This window comes from Muntiacus reevesi, chromosome 11, assembly GCF_963930625.1.
Source record: "Muntiacus reevesi chromosome 11, mMunRee1.1, whole genome shotgun sequence".
NCBI lineage: Eukaryota > Metazoa > Chordata > Mammalia > Artiodactyla > Cervidae > Muntiacus > Muntiacus reevesi.
Window position 1 is genome coordinate 48,089,198 of NC_089259.1, and position 23,154 is coordinate 48,112,351.

Genomic DNA, 23,154 nt, shown 5'->3' on the forward strand with positions numbered 1-23,154 from the left:
AGTTTATTTGCTAATCTCAGTGTGAGTTAGGATGAGGACAGTTCTCCCACTGAACTGTAAATGACCTGGCCAAAGCTTGGAAATGAACCATGATTATCTGCCAGAGATTAAGAGGGGGCCAGTGAGGGTGAACAGGGCTGGGCTTAGACCCTGGGGAGGGGACAGGGGCAGTATGAGAGTTTCAGGCAAAGGAGAAGAATCTGGAAAGTCAGGAGGTGCTAACCAATAATCTCAGACTGGTATGGGTCAGATTATTGGTATAGAGATTAGAACTTTCTGAAGGGTTGATAGATGATGTTCAACAGTAACTATGACTCATTTGTTTAAATTGTATTTGGAAATTTGGGCACTACTGCTCCCATTAGTTTTTCTTTTTGTCATCTTTTAACACACATCTAACTGTATTGTGTCACTTAAGATGGAAACTGTCCTAGTTTAGGTGCTATTTTAAAAATTTTGCTTACCTAGTTAGGGCACCAAGGTAATTAATTACTCAGTGTCCGGGTCAGGCTCACTAAGTTAATACAACTCTTTTACTGAATCCAGAAAGAATCTTTTTCAACTTAGTTTTCATAAAGATGTCTATTTTAGGAAAACAAATATCATATATTAACACATATATATGGAATTTAGAAAAATGGTACTGATGAACCTAATTGTGGGCAGGAATAGAGATACAGATATAGAGGATGGACTTGGGGACACAGCAGAGGCAGGAGGTGGGGGGACAAATTGAGAGAATAACGTTGACATATATACACTATCATGTATATATGTATATATATATATGTATATATGTATATATATCATGTGTGTGTGTATATATATATATATATATCATGTATATATGTATATACACTATACACTAGCATGACATATATACACTATCCCACTAGATAGCTAGTGGGAAGTTGCTATATAACATAAGGAACTCAACCTGGTGCTCTGTGATAACCTAGAGGGGTGGGAAGGGGGTAGTGGGAGAGAGGTTCAAAAGGGAGGAGACATATGTATACTCATAGCTGATTCACATTGTTGTATGGCAGAAACTAATACAACGTTATAAACCAATTATCCTCCAATTAAAAAATTAAATGCAGTCCATACTATATGATATTTATTTGCTTATTTGTTTATATTTATACCCTAATCCCCAAGAACCTTGTGTTGGTACCAGTTAATTTAAAATAATATTCAGAGGTAACTATGGTATAATAGGTCCCTCTGGTCAGGAAGCTAGAAAAATAGGTGGACCCTTGAAGAATCTGACTCTTCCTATTACAAAAGCCTTTTTCTCATCAAGATAGCTGCCTGATTAGGGCAAAGTTTCAGTGTTGACCTGTTTAATGTCCACTCTATGCCCTTCCCTCACTCCATTCCCTAAAAGAGTACTTGTTTGCTGTGCTTGATCTCCTAATGAGATATTGATCAATATAATTAATTAGCAAGCATAGAAACTTAATTGCATTTTAACTAGTTAATCAATGACAATGCTCACTTTATATATATATATATATATATATATATATATATATCCTACTCTGAAGATACACACACAAAGGACTATTGTTAAGTAATGAGAAAGAATGCAATCCTGTCATCTGCAATAACTTGAATGGAACTTGAGGGCATTATGCTAAGTGAAATAAGTCAGACAGAAAAAAACAAATACTGCATGAGATCATTTGATCTGAAAAGGCTAAACTTGTAGAAACATAGAGTAGAAAGAGAGAGTAGAGAATTACTAAAGCATGGGGGATGAAGGAAATGAGGAAATGTTGATTCAAGAGCATAAACTTGCAACTTAAAGATGAATAAATTCTGAGGATCTAATGCCCAGTGTAGTGATTATAGATAAAATTATGTATTATTATATACTTGAAAGTTTTTGAAAGATGAGATAAAAATGTTCTCACTACAACAAGAAATGGTAATCATGTGATGTGATGGATGTGTTAGATAACACTATGATGGTAATTATATTGCAATATATAAGTACATTCAATTAACATGTTGTGCACCTTAAATTTACACAGTGTGATATGTCACTTACATCCCAATAAAGCTGAAAAAAGTAACGCACAAAAATAATACACATGTATTTGAGTATCTATCTATCTAATACCTATTTGTCTATCTGGCATAGCTATATGCTCATAATCAAATATTTTCTGTAGCTAAAAATGTACTCTGGCCACCTGATGAGAAGAACTGACTCATTGGAAAAGACCCTGATGCTGGAAAAGATTGACAGCAGGAGGAGAAGAGAATGACAGAGGATGGGATGGTTGGATGGCATCACCGACTCAATGGACATGAGTTTGATCAAGCTCCGGGAGTTGGTGAGGGACAGGAAAGCCTGGTGTGCTGCAATCCATGGGATCGCAAAGAGTCGGACACAACTGAGTGACTGAACTAAACTGAAAAATGTACTCCAGCTATAAATAAGGTCATTCTATTTTATTAAAACTATGATTAGATAACAGCACCAGATAGGTAATAAGACTTTTTCAAGCAATATACTGTGAAATCTTGCTACAGGCACAAGCATTGAGTCGCAGGTTGACATCTGCAAACAGGATATAGATAAATCATAGACTCTTGAAAATGGGGCACAGTTTTTCATTCATGGCTTTTTTCTCACAGCCTTTCCTTTGTCACATTCAACTCTTCCTTTCTGTTTTTTGACCAACCTTAGTTTTCAATGTTTTCCTTGCTTAGAGTTGTCCCTAGGCAGAATGTAAATTCAACTCTTTCCTTCAGCCTCCATTTGCCTATGTTCTTAACCTCAGATCAGCTCATCTGGTGATCCTAGCTTCAGGCTGCCTTCACTCTGGGGGTCCACCTAAGTTTTGCATCCTCCAACACAAATCAATGCCTGAAATACTCACTGATCTTTTAAAATTCACCCGTGCTAAGTTCTGTTCATGCAAGGACCCCAGTTCTTAACAATCTGTGCTTCTGAGGTCTTGAGAACCTCTTAACAAAAGCTTATAGAGTGTTTATTCAATAAAAGAAGTGACCACATGGTGAAAAGTGTAGATGTCCAAAGGAATGTATCTTATTAATGCTCATAAATGGCTACATCTTCTTGATGAGGCCCTCTGTTTTCATCCTTACAAAAATTGCTCTTCCTGTTTAAAGAATATTCATAAAATACACATAAACTTTGAAAAAATAAACAGAACTTTTTTCATTAGCAAAGACAGAGCTCCTGTCTTATTCTGTATTCCACAAACCCTCTCAGATCTCAGCACCTGCCATGTGGAGTGAGGAGTTAGTCACGAGAGTGACGTAGTGGACGAAGAACAATTCCACACAACATTCTACCATGTGAACTTTCAGGGTGTTGTGCAAAACACTTTAAAAGTCAGCATGGTACCTGTGGAAGTGCCATATCTACTTGAGTTTTGATGTGATTTTTAGCCTGGCAAGGGAAGACCAAGGATGCAGCATGCCATCACAACTTCTGTAAGTGCTAAGCCAAGTAATCTGTGGCTGTGCCCTGACATGCTTAACCATGACTTACTTTCCTCTCAACAGTATTGTCATTTGAATATCTAATTAGAGATAATTGTTTTTAAAAGAAAATTCCAGTATTTATTAGAATTATTTGAAATTAATTATTATGGTGCATTCATATTTCATCCTAAGGACCATATTGGGTGAAATTTAGAAGTATTGATGATTTTGAACTGTGGTGTTGGAGAAGATGCTTTAGAGTCCCTTGGATTGCAAGGAGATCCAACCGGTCCATCCTAAAGGAGATCAGTCCTGGGTGTTCATTGGAAGGACTGATGTTGAAGCTGAAACTCCAATACTTTGGCCACCTGATGCGAAGAGCTGACTCATTGGAAAAGACCCTGATGCTAGGAAAGATTGAAGGCAGGAGAAGAATGGGACGACAGAGGATGAGATGGTTGGATGGCATCACTGACTCGATGGACATGGGTTTGGGTGGACTCCGGGAGTTGGTGATGGACATGGAAGCCTGCGTGCTGGGATTCATGGGGCCGCAAAAAGTTGGACATGACTGAGCGACTGAACTAAACTGACTGAAAATAAACAGTGGAATCTCCTTGAACATATTACTACAGTACTAAAACAATGATAATTTTTACTATAAAAAAACAGCAATTGACTCCAGAAATATTTTAGAACTGTTACTGTTGGTGGCAGGATATTTTAATTATCATTCTAGAACTTTATTATCTGTTGTTTAAAAAGTAGCATATAGCTTTTTTCCCCCCAATCTATGGACTTTATCAGTTGCTTATATTCTAAGAGCATAATTGGTGATTTAATACAACCAATGAAAATGTGAAAACATTAGGAATATTGCAGAACAAATCAACAAATATTGACATGCATGAAGCAATAATTTAAGAAGTAAGGTAGATTTGAGTTAAATTGCTAAAATTGATTCTCAGGAACATGACGTATCATCTCTAGAACTGATCAAAGGCTCTGTGTAAATATATGACTGAAAAGATTGGGAATGCAAAATTTCATTCACAACAATAGGCGGGAGCAATCCTAGGGAAGTAGAACTGAATTGTGACTTTAATTTGTAATGGAAAAGCTGGTCCATGTGCTTGTGCTTGGCCGCTCAGTCCTGACTCTTTGGACTCCCAAACTCCTCTGTCCATGGGATTTTTCAGGCAAGAATACTGGAGTGGGTTACCATTTTCCTTTTCCAGGGGATTTTCATGACCCAGGGATCAAACCCAAGTTTATTCTGTGTCACCTGCAATGCTGATGGATTCTTTACCCCCTGAGTCATTGGGGAAGCCCCTAGCTAGTCAATATCACTACAGAATTCAGAGAAAGACTATCTGATCAGAAGAGGGGCGAGGTGACCAATTAAAAAAAAAAAAAGCTAAAATAAATAAAATTTAAAAAGCTAAAGCTACAAACTAGTTTAGGCTCATAGTAGTTGGAAACTTTTTATGAAATCAGTCATTCACTCTACATTAACTTACAGCTGTTAAACATTAAACTAATACTACTAACTCCTCTCATTCTATTTATAATTTAATTTTCCATATAGCTTGGAATGCTTTAAATTGCTAAGAGAAGAATTATTTTATTCACTGACTCATCTGCTTACACATTCACGCAACAAATTTTGATTGCCAAATGTTTCTGTATTCTTTTCTGGATTGCAGGGAAAGAACTTATACCTCCATTTGCCAGTCTTTTCCCAAATTTTTGGTTTAGAGTTTACCCATGAGACAGACTCTCATGAGATTTGGAAGGTGGTAGAGAAGAAGTCGGGCTTTCCTGGTGGCTTGGCAGTAAAGAATCTGCTGTAATGCAGGAGATGGAAGAGACACAGTTTCGATCCTTGGGTCGGAAGATCCCCTGGAGAAGGAGATAACAATTCACTCCAGTATTCTTGCCGGGCAAATCCCAAGGACAGAGGAGCTACAGTCCATGGGGTCACAAAGAGTTGGACATGACTTAATGACTAAACAACGTCAACAAGAGAATGTAGTATTCTCCAGGAGTGCTTGCCAAGAGCCTGGTGAGTGCATAGCAGGAGATCACAGTCCCAGGTATGTTGGCGAGGTTCATCCACTTTGCTGCCACTGGCTACTGGCATTGGTGGCAGTAACTTCACTGACCTTTGCCTCCTCAGCTCTTCCAATAGTGTGTAAGCTTCAAATTTTTGCATCAACATACTTTCTCATTGAAATTATTCGAGAAGCTTCTGTCTTCTCTCTCCAATCCTGATATATGTGTGGTCTTATTTATTTATATGGCCAGGTAAATATATTATTTTCACCACCAGCAGAGAAAATTGTGCTATTTTAGGTGATAATTGCATATAAGCAGAACGATTTTTTTTTCTTGAAATACTCTTAACAACTGCCATAAAAACAAAGCTATACCATCAAAGAGAAGCTGATAAAAGTGTTTTTCTTTCTTTCTCTTTTTTATTAAACTCTTCAGTTTGTGACTTTTACCAACTTCAGTTCATTCAAAATGTATCCACAATGTCTAAACACTAGAGTAAGGAAGAATACAACTGAATTTAAAATAGTGTCTATTTTACCTTAACCTATGTATTTTCTGTTCAAAAAGAAGAGAGATGGTTCACTTGACTATGTTATTTATGTGATTTTCTGCCACAAGTTGCAGAGAATTGCCTAGTATTCCAGAAAACATCTTCTGATAAGTCTAGAATCCCCTATCAAGTAAAAACTTCTTGTTATGATTTCATGCTGACAATAGACTTCTTTGCCCATCAGATGCCAATGTCTGTTGTCATCTGTTGCTGCTGCTTGTTTGTTTGTGGGAGAAATTTGAAATGCCCATTTTTTTTTTTTTTTTTGAGAGAAGATGGCAACATAATCAGGCATCATTATTACTCCAGACTCATTTCCACATTTCGAGATACCATGGATAGGATTAATGATGATCATTAAGGAAAAAGGGTTGAAGCAGATAAGATCTGAAGAGAATGCGATCATCAGAGTGTGCAGATGGATAGAAATGGAGAAAACGCCCCATTAGCAGCTCAGCAATTAAAGCCATTTCTCTTAAGAGCAGATGTGCAGTGTTCTTCATGGAATATGGTGTATGCTTGAAAGGACATGTGGGGAAACAGAGTTGAGTGTATCTACCATTTTGTAAGTTCATGGGATAATGAAATGATTAATTGGGAAAATAGATTTTGGGGTTTTCTTTTTGTTCAGATAAAGTCTTGATTTCCATTCCTTTCTTGCAGTACCCTTAGACTGTTTCTTGGCTCTGTCACTAACATTAAAATAAGCTCTATCATCCAAGGCCTTTTCTCACCTTAACATAGAAAGAACATTAGAAGCGTGACCTTGCTGAAGTGATAGATCAAATTGTAATGATGGGGATCACAGGAAAAGTCTTGCTCATAACTGAAAACTCTGTTCAACTTTTTAGTTCCAAACTCTTTGAAAATACCAACTTAAAATGTTGGGTTCTTGGCCCTTCCAAAATGCAGTGTCTTGGGGTGAAGCAAGAAATTTCTCTGCTGTCAGTCATGGTACTCTCCATAGTAATCACCTGTCATGTATGTTACCACCATTTGTTATGAATCTACATTATTACTTCTCTTCAGGTGGCTAAACAGAACCATTATCATGGCTCCATATCTTGCTGGCCTCTATTCCAATTTAATGCTACTGTTGGTCTGTGTTTTAAACAGCCTTGTTTTTAATTTCCGAAGGCGATCCGTTTGAACAGGAAAACTGTTACTGATATGCAAATTATGTACTGTATTTCACTCTGCATTATTCATTTTCATCATTCATTTCATGTTGCATTTCTTGGCAGAGAGCACAGGATTTTGAAAAAGTACATTCCTAGTGCCCTGGGTGTCATTTAAAACAGTGATTTTTCTCCAATCTGATTTCTTAGGGTTCATCTCTTTTCTGTCAGATTTGGGGCCTGTTGACCTAGGTGGATTTGCATAGCTAATAATAAGTCTAAAGTAAAAAACAAAAAAACCAAAATCACGTATTTTCCAAGTGAGTCTCAAAAGGTAAGAAACTGATTTAGGGATGATGTTGAGGGCAAACGTTGAACCGTAATATCAGTTTCTTTCACTTATAATAAACGGTTAATATCTGGAGCCCTCGACTGCTTTATGTCAGATATAAAATAGCCAAGTGAAAGTCTTAGGTGTGAGAATGTTCTATTGGGAGCAGCTTTCCTTCCTTGTGGGTAAAGGCAATTCTTCAGTCAATCAGATTTGTGTAAATGGTCAAGCTTTTGTTGTGTATTTCCATGATTAACCCCTAATTTCTCATTTTTGTGAAAATGTCTATAAGATACATTTCTGTTATAGAAGTGCTATAGATCTCTTTCTTGAAAAAAATCTCACTGACACTAATTAAATTTCAGAAGAATTGATGCTGTATTTTTTTTTTTTTTTTGTAGCTGAATTTCTATCCTGATGATTATTTTAGGACTGCCATAGTTTTGAATCATCTCACTTCCTGTAGCTCCTTTTGAGTTTTCAGCTTCAGGGCAGAAATGATCAATTTGCCCTTTTTGAGGGCTCATGTCTCCCTCAAGGTCACCTTAAAACACCTTTGTCTTTCATGTTAATCATGGCATATTGGCTTCTGTTCTGGGATTACTTTTCCCCTTTCTCTGTGAATATGTATCATCTCTCATCTCTCAAATTACTGCAGAAATTCTGCCTAGCTTGTTATTTCATCTGTTTGTCAAAAGGAATGTATCTATATGGAAAGTGTTATACAGTGGCAGGTGTTGCACAGAAGTTCACATTTAAGATAATGAGAGAACATAAACATTTCATTGAAAATAATCAGCCTTACATGCAAAATGTATATGCCTATGAGAGGTGATTTCATCTCTTTAACAAAAGTATATTTGGTCTGTATTTTGAACCTGACCTTGTGCTGAGTGCTGAGTAGCAAAGATGAGCAAGGCACTAGTTCTGCCATCAAGATCTGTGATGTAGGGAGAGACGTGCTGGAATGGAAGCTCCCTGCAGTGTGACAATTCTGTATAGCAGTGCTTGTACCAGGTATCCTGCAATAGAAGAGAGGCTGCTCTTTCCTGACCTTCTTTAATGGGATGGGAGGAGGTGGTTGAGACTTTTATACTTAAATATGGATGAACATGTGAATGTCCAAGGTCATGTAGCTGCAGTAACTTGACTCAAACTAAGAGTTAGATGACCTATATATATTCTATTTGCTTTTAATAACTGTGAGGCATGTGGCCATCTCATTTTAAAAAATGACATTCTGCTTAGAAACTTCATTTGCTTAAGCAAATTGATACGCTCCTTTCTATAGATTAATTGGGAAGGAACATTAATTTCATGTACTTTTGAAGACAAAAAATGATGGGCTATGAGAAATGTGGAAAGGTCAAGAAATGAGAGCATAAAGGAGGCATTTTATTGTTCATCGTGTAAGGAGTATTGACATTACTTCTTTTTTCTAAACAGTAATAAGGATAGAACAGAGTCTACATTTTATCCTTTTCTGATAGTGGACTTAGTTGGGCAACTGAGAAAAGAAATAAAAGAGAGAGGCTGAAAAGTCTAAATAGAACTTGATCTACTTCACAATGTTGGAAAAGCCCAACCCTGTACCATAAATATAAATTACCTGGACTTCATCTATTGTTGAGTGAAAAATGGCTTGCATGTGTCATGTGATCCCATTTAAATGAAACTGTGGAAATAGTTTATAAAATTTCATTCTTACCTATGACATAAAATACGCATGTGGTATGGTCCATAAAGAGATGCCTGGAAGGTGGCTCTCCAAAATATCACAATGATTATTTTGTGTTGAGATTTGAAAACTTTTACTCTTTTACTGTTTTCTATTATACTGATTTGTTTTCTTTTAAATTTCAAAAGTTTGTTCATAAAATGCACCACTATAAACCAGACATCGTGCTATGCTCTGAATATACAATATAAAGCAAGTGCTTTTAATATTTCCTTTATGAATACATATTATTTTTTAATAACTGAGAGTAACAATGTAGTCATAAACTGGAAAAATTGAGCAATAATAACTTTTAAAACTCAGAGTTTCAATATAACCTAGGGATATTTGACAAAGAAATATTTGAGAGGCATCAGTCTGTCAGATGTATTAGTATAGTCTAACACCTTAAGGATCCTGAACCCAAAGAAATTAGAGTGAGTTTTTAGCATCATAATATGCTTTTCTCCAAGAATATTTAACCTTTTTGTTTAGATTGGGGATTTTTTCTATGGTTAAACTATATTTCCATCTCCTTGCAGATACATTTTTGTTAAGTTTTAGCTTTGCTCTTTAGTTGGAAATGAGAGGTAAGTGACCTTGATAAATAGAGATAGGCTGGAGAAAGTTTGTAGAGATGACAAATTTTGTAAAGTAATTTATAAGGTTATTCAAGCGATACATAAAAGCCAGGGGAAGCTTGATTTACATTGTTACAAGAGGGCAGATAACGGAAAGATTAAATTAAAAGACGGGCCACACAAAACATGTCTGAACGTGAATAGCGTGTTAGAGTTATTTCCCCAGGGAAAATGTGTAGCCTTCAGTGCTAAGACTATATGCAAAGTAGATGTTTTCTTTATGAAACAAATCCTTTAAGACATACCTTAAAACAAAATTGTCTTTACATTCTGTGGCAAAGTTTGTGTGTATGTGTGTAACATTTAAAATAATAAAAATTTATATCCTAAAACTTTAAAATTCAAGGAGTTTTTTTCTCTTTTTTTAAGTTTTGGAATTACCAACTTTATTTATTTCAAATGTTTGGAGAGTATAAATATCATTAATAACAAACTTATTAATGATATAACAAATGTTAAATGATAATGTGTGAGTGAGATAAAAAAAGCATAGGCAATAAGAGAGCATAAAGAAATTTGAGCTCAGAATCTAAGAAAACAGTTATGTAGATAATCCTTCAGCCTGAATTTTTGAATTATTCAAGTACAGTGGCTTCCCAATGTTGTTAGTTTCTTGTGGTATAGCAAAGTGAGTCAGTCAAACATATACGTATTGTTGTGAAAGTGTTAGTTCCTTGGTACCTGACTCTGTGAACCCATGTACTGTAGCCCACCAGGCTCCTCTGTCGTGGAATTCTCTAGACAAGAATACTAGAGTGGGCTGCCATTTCCTTTGCCAGGGGATCTTCCCGACCCTTTTTAAGGATTTCCTTCCCATTTAGTTCACCACAGATCATTGAGTAGAGTTTCCTGTGCTAGACTGCAGGTTCCCATTTGTTATCTATTTTATACATAGTAGTGTACATATATTAGTCCCAATCTCCCAATTTATCCCACCCTCCTCACTTGCTCCCTTGGTAATCATAGTTTTCTCTCTACATCTGTGACTCTATTTCTGCCTTTTAAATAAGCTCATCTCTACCATTTTTGTAGATTCCATACATAAGTGATATACGGTATTTGTTTTTCTCTTTCTGACTTACTTCTCTCTGTATGACATTCTCCAGATCTATCCATATCTCTGCAAATGTCACTATTTCATTACTTTATATGGCTGAGTAATATTCTGTTATATGTGTGTACCACATCTTTATCCATTCCTCTGTTGATGGACAGTTAGGTTGCATCCATGTCCTGGCTATTACAAATAGTACTGCAATGACATAAATCACAGCAAGACCTTTTTTGACCCACCTGATAGACTAATGAGAATAAAAACAAAAATAAACAAATGGGAACTAATGAAACATATGATTATTTGCAAATCAAAAGAAATAATAGATAAAACCAAAAGACAACCCTCAGGATGGGAGAATAATTGCAAATGAAGCAACTGACAAAGGATTAATCTAAATATACAAACAACTTATGCAGCTCAATATAAAAAACCAAAACCAACCAAACAAACAACCCAATTAAAAAAATGGTAGGAATTAATCTCATAAGTATACAAGCAGCTCATGCAGCTCAATTCGAGAAAAATAAGTGACCCAATCAAAAAATGGGCCAGACAACTAAACAGACATTTCTCTGAAGAAGGCATACAGATGGCTAACAAACACATGAAAAGATGCTCAACATCACCCATTATCAGAGGAATACAAATTAAAACCACAATGAGGTACCATCTCACTCCAGTCATAATGGCTGCTATCAAAAAGTTTGCAAGCAATAAATCCTGGAGAGGGTGCAGAGAAAAGGGAATCTCTTATACTGTTGGTGGGAATGCAAACTAGTACAGCCACTATGGAGAACAGTGTGGAGGTTCCTTGGAAAAATGGAAAGAAAACTGCCATACGACCAAGCAATCTCACTGCTGGGCATACACACTGAGGAAACCAGAATTGAAAGAGACACATGTACCCCAGTGTTCATTGCAGCACTGTTTATAATAGCCAGGACATGGAAACAACCTAGATGTCCATTGGCAGACGAATGGATAAGAAAGCTGTGGTACATATACATAATGGAATATTACTCAGCTATTAAAAAGAATGCATTTGAATCAGTTCTAATAAGGTGGATGAAACTGGAGCCTATTATACAGAGTGAAGTAAGTCAGAAAGAAAAACACCAATACAGTATATTAATGCATATATATGGAAGTTAGAAAGATGGTAACAGTGATACTATATGCGAGACAGCAAAAGAGACACAGATATAAAGAACAGACTTTTGGACTCTGTGGGAGAAGTCGAGGGTGGGGTGATTTGAGAGAGTAGCATTGAAACATGTATATTACCATGTGTGAAATAGATCGCCAATCCAGGTTTGATGCATGAGACAGGGTGCTCAGGACTGGTGCACTGGGATGACCCTAAGGGATGGGATGGGGAGGGAGGAGGGAGGGGGGTTCAGGATGGGGGACACATGTACACCCATGACTGATTCATGTCATTGTATGGTAAAAACCACTACAATATTGTAATTAGCCTCCAATTAAAATAAATAAATTAATTTTTTTAAGTGGTAGAAAGATCTAAATAGAAATTTCTCCAAAGAAGATATATGGATGGCCAATAAACACATGGAAAGATGCTCAGCATCACTAATTATTAGACAAATGCAAATTGAAACTACAAGGAGGTATCACTTCACACCAGTCAGAATGGCCATCATCAAAAAATCTACAAACAATAAATGCTGGAGAGGGTGTGGAGAAAAGGGAACCCTCTTACACTTTTGGTGAAAATGTAAGTTGAGGCAGCCACTATGGAGAACAGTAGCTAACATATGACTCAGCAGTCTTCTTCCTCCCAGGCATATATCTGGAGGTGAAATGTTGTTGCTGAACCATGAAAGATACCGGGATTCTTGGCCTCCGAAGGAGAATTCAATCTGGGGCCAGAGACAAGGCTTGATCACTCAGAGCTTTTGTATAATAGAGTTTTATTAAAGTATAAAAGAGATAGAGAACGCTTCTGACATAGACATCAGAAGGGGGCAGAAAGAATACCCTCCTGCTAGTCTTTAGCTGAATGTTATATAGCTACTAGCAGTCTGATAATTAAAGAAAGGAAATGTCTCAAAACTCAGAGAGTGTCACCAGGCCCCTCACCCACAAGATGCATTTTGAGATAATCTTGGCATGAGGTGAGTCATCCTGGGCCATAAAATGATTGACAGGAATCTTGAAGAAAGGCAGATTTCCATACAAATATACAGTTTCATTAACATGGATTAGGAAAACAATGTATGAGTGTAACACTTTGGTTTGTCACGTTGGTTCTGAGATTTGAAGACAGAGTCTGGGGTAAATGCATAGTACATTAGCATACTGTAAGACAAATATTTTCATAAAAAAATGTTTTGGTTAGCTCAAGGTCTGAGAAAAGTTCAGTTCAGATGGAACCAGGTGTTATTATGGCAACACAGAATTTTAAGAGAAACCTCTTTTTAAATTTGTATGAAGAAGGGGAAAAAATGTAACACTAGTTTGTTTCCTCCTGCTGCTTAAGAGAGAGATTAAAAAATATCTGACACTTGCAGCCTATTTCCTCCATTTGGAGACCCCTGGCCTTCCTACCTGTTACCTTCTCAGAGAAAACCATAATTCAAAAAGATGTAAATCTGAATGCTTTTTCTACCACAGATTTCCAATCATCTAAAGCCATCACTTATTAAGGATCAAGAGGACCAAGGTTTTGAAGGACCAAGGTTAGAGAATGCTCCAAACCTTTAATAAACTTCACATTTAGCTAAATTTTTATCCTAAAATATATTATAATATTTGATTTTTTAATAAAATAAACACATGTAGATTATATGGATGGAATAATAGTGATCTAGAAGCTTATAAGCATGCATATACAAACACAAGACTAGTCTTTCCACAGAGAGATAGTAGATAGAGTAAACTTAATTATGAATAGCTTCTTGGAGGAGAAATAATTTAAGCAAATTTCCAAAGTTCTAGCACCGTACAAGAATGTATTTCCCCTGCTAAATTAAGAGGGAATCATGTGTATAAAGTTCACACTGAATATTTAAGACTCACAGGACACAATCAGAATATAAATACATTTTTCCTTTGAAAGTGAAAGTTGCTCTGTCCTGTCAGACTCTTTGCAACCCTGTGGACTATAGTCCATGGAATTCTCCAGGCCAGAATACTGGAGTAGGTAGCCTTTCCCTTCTCCAGGGGATCTTCCCAACCCAGGGATTGAACCCAGGTCTCCCACATTGCAGGTGGATTCTTTACCAGCTGAGCCACAAGGGAAGCCCAGTAATACTAGAGTGGGTAGCCTATCCCTTCTCCAGTGAATCTTCCCCACCCAGGAATCAAACCAGGATCTCCTTCATTGCAGGCCGATTCTTTACCAACTGAGCTATTTTTCCTTTATTGACTGTTAAAATCCATCCTGTGGGATTGTTATTTCTACCTCTTAAACTTTGGAGTGGTCCCATAACTTTGGGGGCCTTTTAGAAAATCAGAGTCCTGTGGTCAGGTCAGTTGCCTAAAAAGAGATAGTCTCAATTTCATAATTGAAATGTTCATTCTGGAATAATAATTGAAACTCTAAGCTCTATTGCAAAGTCAAGTTTCTCCTTGCCCTAAGTAGGGCTAGATTAGGGTTGAACTCCTGCAGCTGAGAAAGAGAGCCTGTTAAGCTCAACTCGAAATCCTTGCCTTCCTGCATACTTCTTTCCACGCTGCTTGCCTAGTTTTTGACTGCCTCTGACTCTTTCTCGAACTTCCCAGGTGGTGCTCGCGGTGAAGAACCTGCCTGACTATGCAGGAGATGTAAGAGGCGCAGGTTCAATCCTTGGACTCTGGAGGAGGGCATGCAACCCACTCCAGTATTCTTGCCTCGAGAATGCCATGGACAGAGGAGCCTGGAGGGCTACAGTCCATAGAGTTGCAGAGAGTCGGACATGACTGAAGCGACATTGCACACATGCACATAGGCTCCTCCTTGGTTGAAGCCTGCCAAGGATGGATTTAACTAGACTGAAACCATGAATCTGGCATTGGATGTCTTTGGCCATAGTGGATTCTTGAACTGAACCTTGTCCAGTGAGGTCCTTCATAGTTGCCTCTTGGTGTATCTGACTTCGGGGTTCTTGATCTGAGGGGTGTTGTGCCTTTGGTTGGCATTAGGAGACCCGTCACTCTGAATATTATGCCTTCTTTAGACAATGTCTTCTTCCTCTGTACAGGAACCCCTCCTGAAGTATATCATTTATTTATTTATCATTTTAAAAAACATTCATTCACTTATTTATTTGGCTGTGCCTGGTCTTAGTTGCTGCATGTGAGACATTTTAGTTGTAAGGTATAAATTCTTAATTATAGCATAAGGTTTCTAGTTCCTAGGCCAGGGATCGAACCCGGCTCCCTACACTGGGAAGGGGGAGTCTTAGATACTGGACCACCCACGGAAGTCCTGAGATTATTATTTAAAACACCCTTGAGCTGACTTTCCTCCTGCAGGTTGCACTTCTGGTCAATAGACATCTTGGCCCTGCCCTTGTGGAGATGTTGTTATTATACAAACAGAGTCCTCTGCTTTGGTGCCTCTCATGACCCACCCATGAGCCAGATATCCCTCCTCTGTGTCCTCAAAATCCAGGGGCCACAAATCCCTTTCTCCAAGTGATTTTCTTGAGAGGAAAGTCTTCCTTCCCCTCCCCATGGGCTGTGATGAAAAACCCTTAAAACTCTCTCCCAAGTGAAGCTCTCCTTCATTTCCATCTTTCTCTACTCTTCTGCTTCAGTCCTTAAATAGTCTTAAAGTGGCTTTAAGGGGCTATGATCAGAAAAATTAGAATTTTTTTATTGCTTTTTATAATTGTCCTATTAAGGTGGTTTGGGATGGCTCAGATAAAGGATCTGCCTGCAATGCATAAGACCCAGGCTAGATCCCTGGGTTGGGAAGATCCCCTGGAGAAGAGAATGGCAACCCATTCCAGTACTCTTTCCTAGAGAATTCCATGGCCAGAGGAGCCTGGTGGGCTACAGCCCATGGGGTTGCAAAGGGTCGGACACAACTGAGTGCCTAACACTTTCACTTTCAGGAAGTTGTTGGCAGCTATTATCTTAAGGTTTCAGCTAAAACTGGGCCAGAAAGTTCTGTATTGTAGTATACTGTTATAAAATAAATATATTTGTCTGGATTGTTATGTAACGAGTGCACACGTGTATGAGTATGCATGTGTAGATATATATACACCTCCTTTCTCTTTGTCACACACACACTCAGACACAGTTGTGTGTATATCAGTACATTCTGTTACTCTATAGGACTTTATGGACTTTATGGAGGTTTTCTGAGTGTAAACCCTCAGGCACTGGGTCTGAGATAGACTGGCTTTCCTCTATAGGGAATCTGAGTGGAGTCAGGGTGATGGAGACAAAAAAAACAAGTAAAAACATTGTAAAGTGAGAAATGTTACTCCCAGGCTGTGTCAGCTACTTGATGGACAAGGAGACTTGGCTATGATGGAGCAGATGATGTGACCAAACAAACACCATAGTCCAGGGTAAGGACCTTCAAGTTAATGGTAAGTAATTAGAACTTCATCCTATAAATAGCAGGGCATTCCTGGAGCTGCCGAAGACAATGTGCATGTAAAGTCAATTTCACATCATGATGTCCATCCAACATTTAGGGTTTCCTGCTTCTTGTCTACCCTTCTGCTACTCCCTTTAAGTATGTGTATCCTCGGAATATGTTTCCCTTGCCATCTCCTACCATCAAGGAGACTGACTTTCAGAAACCAGCCTAATCAGACAGCTGTATATGTTAATCAAGAATGAAATTGTTCCCTAGAATACAGCCAGCTTTTAGTAAAACTGTATTGTAGAGACAGCGTCGCTCAAGTCTCCACATAAAAATGCTTTGTTTTTCATCAAAATTCAGTAAAAAGGGAATCTGAATTGTGTGCTTATGACTATGCAGATGAAACTCTGCCTACTCCATGAAACTTCATCTTGAAAAATCAGTGCAATTGTCAGGAAAATGCTTATATCTCAAGAAGTTCTTCAGAAATGGAGCAAAATTCAGGGTCAACTAACTCTTTGAGTAAATAAAACATTGATTAAAAAAAAATGTTGCTTAGTTTCTATATGTCAAAGACTGAGTCAAACTGTTTATTTCTGAACTTTAAAAATACTGTTCTCTATGAGTTGAAATGGAAATTCAATGGAAATTTTCCATGGACTGTACTACTTAAAACATAATATATGTGTTGATTATAAATGCCATTAACTCCTGATATTGTTGCTACATATATATCTGTTGACTAATATTAACACTGTAACATTTGGTATTAATCTTACATTAAGAATAGCATCCTATGGTATATTTTTTTAAATGTTTTAGTTGGCGGGTAATTGCTTTATAATCCTGTGTTGGTTTCTGCCATCTATGATACACTTTTTATCAAGGAGGCAATTATAGGGTAACGAAATTTAAAAAAGAATTGCAGGCTATGTTTTAAGTTTACTTTAGGTTTAAGGGTAAATTCAGTATGTTTATTGTCCTAACTTGAACTGATTTGGTTGTCTAGGGACTTGTTGGAGAATTCACAGGATTTTTCCAGATATTTTAGGGTTGACTGCAAATTAAAACCATATTTGTTTATATATCCTAAAATTACCTTTTAATAGGCGTTCCAGGAGAACAGCTTCTGGAAATGTGAAATATATGAGAGTTTAAAATAAACTATGAAACCTGGTTGGCTAGCATCACTGATTCAATGAACATGAACTTGTGTGAACTCCGGGAGATGGTGAGGGACAGCGAGGCCTGGGGTGCTGCAGTCCATTAGGTTGCAAAGAGTCAGACATGACTTAGTGACTTAACAACAACAGCAAGTGCAACCTGAGAGAAATGGTCCTTACAGATGCCGCACAGGCTGGTTTGCCTATTAACCTCCAATGGTACCCTCAGAGTTTCCCTAGAATATTGCATATCCAACCATCAGTATATATAACCTGAAACTAATTTTTTTCAGGTTTTAATCCATAAGCCAAAATATGTTGCAGAATGTGAGATGGCTTTTCTTTGTAAATTAAGAAATACAGCAGAGGATGAATTCCTATTGTACTCTGTCATGTGTAAATGTTCATGCTGACATTTCAGAATCCTTTGCAAGATTCTTAAGGGTTACACATGCTGAAGTGCAATCCTCTGATACAGATCACTGTGTTATGTTTGCTGAAGTGACATGATCTGGCAAAATTCAGCCCAGCATTTCTAGATAACTCAGAAATCCACTTGGTTCCCAAATGGAACTAGTCACAGCTAAATCAACGCAGCAAGACAAGCCTCATCTCACTTCAAACATAGGATGACAATTTAACTTTTGTTTAGGGGAGGTTGGGGCTTCCCAGATGGCTCAGTGGTAAAGAATCTGCCTGCCAATGCAAGAAACATGGGTTCGATCCCTAGGTTGGGAAGATCCCTTGGAGAAGGAAATGGCAACTCATTCCAGTGTGCTTGCTTGGGAAATCCCATGGACAGAGCACCCTGGTGGGCTACACAAAAAGCTGGACATGACTTAGCAACTAAACAACAACAAGGAAAGTTTAGGAAAAAATGGAGACGGTGATTCCTTCTAATTATCTACCTATGTATTAGTTACTCCTAAGTACTTAAAACAAGTTTCTTTTCACTTACTTTTTTTAAAGGCTTACTTATTCTCCTGTCAAACTCACCTTAGCCTTTTAGCTTTGTATCACTGAATGAAGAGGCAGATTTTGAAACTAATCTTCCAATATTTCTCCTACTTCATTTTTCCTACCTTTTTTCTTTTATTTTGCTTATCACATAAATGTTCATGTCTTGCAGCCTTCTTTCCTTGGTTCTTTTCTCTCCCAGATCTGTATATTTTCCCATGTGGATCTCGGATATCCTCCTAAAATGCAACAGCTATATCTGCGTTGTGAATTTCTATAATTCTATTGTAATTATCTCATCTGAACACCAGTGCTGTTTATCCAGCTGCCTCCTAGACATCTCTATCAGGAGGTCTCACGGATGCCTCATCAGCATGAATGATATGATGAACAGACTATCTTTCCTCCCACCCTTGTTCTCGCTGTATGGAACCAATCTACTTTAAAAGAGAACAACCTGCGTCTATCTATACACCCCCATCTCTATGACTAAGTTAACTGAACTGTTAGTGCTTCTGTCAATAGTCTCCTCTTTCCCAATATCTACATCCTCATTATCAATGTTGGATTTGGGGATTTTGACATTCATACTAATGACTCCTCCAATACAAACTTGAATCCTCCAATATACTTCCAGATCCTTGACTTGTTCTCTGAAGATCTTGTCCTCCATTCTGAGACACCGACTCCCATGATCAGCCTAAACTTACCATACTTTAACAAATACCTCTCATCCTTTTAGCTTTCTTTCTTTAGAGCCCCAACTCCATTGATTTCATGAAGCCCTTAGGACCATTCTACAAAACTTGGATCCCACATGACTTCTCACTACTCCTCATCCCTCTGATATTTTCATGCCCTGCTTATCCAGTTGATGTCCCATGGTCAGTCATTACAGTCATATCTCATATATACCCCAAATTCTCCTCCCCTGTAGCCTGGCAAACAAAACCCAGTTAAATACGGTCTTTCATTTATACTGCAGCTGCACCAGAGCAGGTGTCTGTGGTGAGAAAAATATGACACAAATGTTCTGACAGGTCTTTAAGTCTAGCATGACTGACTTCAAGTAGACCCCAGTGTTACCTAAAAATTCTCCTCTATTTTCAGTCTAATGGAAGATGTTTCTAGATACACACTTCCCTTGATAGAAAGCACAACAGCAAAGGGAATATAGGCACTGTGCTCTGGATCTTTAAGGATTCTCTTGTAAATGATCTAAAACACTGCCTGCTCACATTCACTGGGGAAAATACTTAATGGCTAGCTACATGAGGGAGGAAATAGTGGAGAAATTCTTCACCTTCCCACGCTTGTAGGTCAACAGGGCATTCTTTCTCTCCCACTCTGCTCTCCACTACCTTCTTTGCATTCTAATTCTCAGCTGGGAACTTTGTTTCTTATTGCACAAAAAAAATAAACGCTACCAGACAAAAAGTTCTGTCTTCTCTTTCAAACAAATCTAGAAAATTTCTGCATTCATAACTGAATACTCATTCTTATTTCTTTCCCACCTCACTACTCGCCCAACCTCCTTTTCCTACTTCTGATATTGAGGGTTCTCAATCCTAGTATCTCACTGCTTTGGTGATGTCACCTAGCCCCGTACGTTTAAATACCATTCACATGCTGACTGGCCACAATATAGATATTGCCAGCCCGACCTCTCTCCTTGATTCCTGACTCAAGTATCCATTAGCTTACTCAGCATTTCCACTTAGAAATTGTAAAGTTTGTTAAGGTGATTCATAAACAGTCACTTTTGCCACAAGGTAGAATTGCATTTCTCACGTAGCTAGCAATATGCATATTTTCTCCAGTGAGAAAAACACTCATGTGAGCATGAGTGTTTCAGGTCATTTATATGAGAAGCCTTAAAGATCTGGAGCATAGTAACCATGTTCCCTTTGTTCTCATGTGTTCTCTCAGGGGAAGAGTGTATTTAGAAACATTTTCCATTAGAAGATGTTAGAGAGACTGAGTGACTGAAGTAGGCAGCAATGCTGTTGACTTTTGCTGGCCTTGTAGCAAGGTTAAGAAATAATTCTATGCTTTTTAACCCAAATATATTTGGAGCTGTTGGTTGTACATCTTAACCTGACTGAACATATTTCTGTTATGCACGTCAACTTTAGCATATTTAAACAAACTTGTTCTTTTTTTCTTCAAACAAGATTGCTTCCTAGTTTTTCCCATGTCATCACCAGTCTTCCAGTCTCTATGTCAGAGACATCCTTTGTCTCACAACTCATATCCAATTCAACAACAAATCCCGATGGCTCTGCTTTCAAAGTGTAGCCAGATGTGAGCACCAGCACCTACCGCATGAACACTCTGCTCCCAGCCTGACTTCTGCAGTGATCTCCTAACCTGTCTCCCTTCTTCCCTATTTACACCTCTGCAGTCAACTCTCTGCATAGCATCAAGAGTGATCTTTTACAAAAAATACACAGATTCAGTTGTTCCTCTGCCCTCAATTTTTCAATAGCTTTCTACTGCATGCAAATTAAAATCTAAAGTTCTCTCCTACCTGGCAAGATTCATATCGTCACTTCTAATTTCCTGATTTCACTTCTACTTATCACTCTTCTTTCTCTCAACTCACTGCTTCAGACACTTGTCTCTTTTTACCATTCAAACTCATTGTGTAAACTACTCATCAACTTTTTTCTTGCCGTTCCCTTGGGTACATACCAATTACCATATATTTAAACTAAATCAATACTATCTTGTCATAAGGGGGTTAAGTTTCTGGCTAAGACTGATTGCCAAGTACAACAAAGAGCATTCTACATTATTCGGAAGTATTTGTTTTACACTTTATGCCATCTGATGACTTGTGACCTTGAGACCTGTTAAATAATTATTATAAGAAACTATATTTGTTTCATTTTTTATTTATATACTTCTGACTATGCTGAGTCTTAGTTGCTGTGAGCAGGCTTTCTCTAGTTGCAGCAAGCGGAGGCTACTCTCTAGTTGTGGTGCCTGGGCTACTCAATGCGGTGGCTTCTCTTGTTGTGGAGCAGGGGCTCTAGGGTGCTCTGGCTTCAGTAGCTGCAACGTGTGGATTTCAGCAGTTGTGGCTTGAGGACTCTAGAGCAGTAGCTCAGTAGTCATGGTGCATGGGTTCGGTTGCTCTGCATGATGTGGGATCTTCCCAGTCCAGGGATCGAACCTGTGTCCCCTGCATTGGCAGGCAAATTCTCAACCACTGGACCACTAGGGAAGTCTGTAACTATATTTGCTAAAACTTTTTTTTTTTAATTGCTCAATTAAAGTTGTAAACCAATTGTCATGGATTTAAAATACATCCATAAATTCTTAGATAGTCCTCCTTTCATTAGGTGGAACCTAATAATCCCCACTTTTGAGTGGGCTGTACGTAGTGACTCACATCTATAGAATAAAATGTGGCAAAAGTGATGGTGTGGTTTTCAAGACCAGATCATAAAATGCTGCTTGGCTTTTGTGTGTGTGTGTGTGTGTGTGTGTTTTGTCACTCTCTTGGATCACTTACTCTGGGGAAAGTTGGTTGTCACATCATGAGGATACGCAAGCAGTCCTATGGAGAGGTCCACCTGATTGGAAATTTAGACCTCCTGTCAAGTGAGAGAGTTTTCTGGGTAAGTAATCCTCCAGCACCTGTCCAGCCTTCAGCTGACTGCAGTTCTGGCCACCATGTTGACTAACTTCATGTGAGACCCTGGGTCAGGAGCATTCATCTAAGTCCCTGCTTTACTTCCAGAAGCTGTGTGAAATAGCAAGTGTTTATTATGTTAATCTGCAAAGTTTTGTATAAGTCACAATGCAAAAAATAAACACACCTCATTATATTTGCCATAGAGGTTTAATTTTAATAAAATGTAGTCTATGTGAAAACTGACCTCTTTAATATGATCTTACTGATTTTGTTGTAAAAAATTAAAATGGTAAAAATTAATGTATCAGTTCAGTTCAGTCAAGTCACTCAGTCGTGTCTGACTCTTTGCAACCCCATGAATCACAGCACGCCAGGCCTCCCTGTCCATCACCAACTCCCAGAGTTTACTCAAACTCATGTCCTTCGAGTCGGTGATGCCATCCAGCCATCTCATCCTCTGTCGTCCCCTTCTCCTCCTGCCCCCAATCCCTCCCAGCATCAGGGTCTTTACCTTAAATTTAAGTACATATGTAAAGTTCTTTGCAAAATTACTCAGAGTGATTACTCATAGACTAATTTTGACTATCAAATTAATTATAAAATGCCTTGCACAATCTCTTCCATGGGAATGAAAGCATGGGATAATCAAGGAATGAAAAAGCAGCATATGTTGAGTAGGGTGGATGACAACTTGTCTAGAGTGGAAGGTACAAAATGGGGACAAATGCAAATACTGTGTTTCCAGGTAATCAGTTACTTTTGGAATTTGTATTTTTAAAAAATTACTTCTAAGTTTAATTAAGTTAAAAATTTTATTTGTAATCTATTATTTGTCAGGAACCAGGCTAAAGATTCAAAGATAAACAGGCCTTTTCTTGGAAGAGTCTAGTAGGAGAATGATAGAATCCGGGA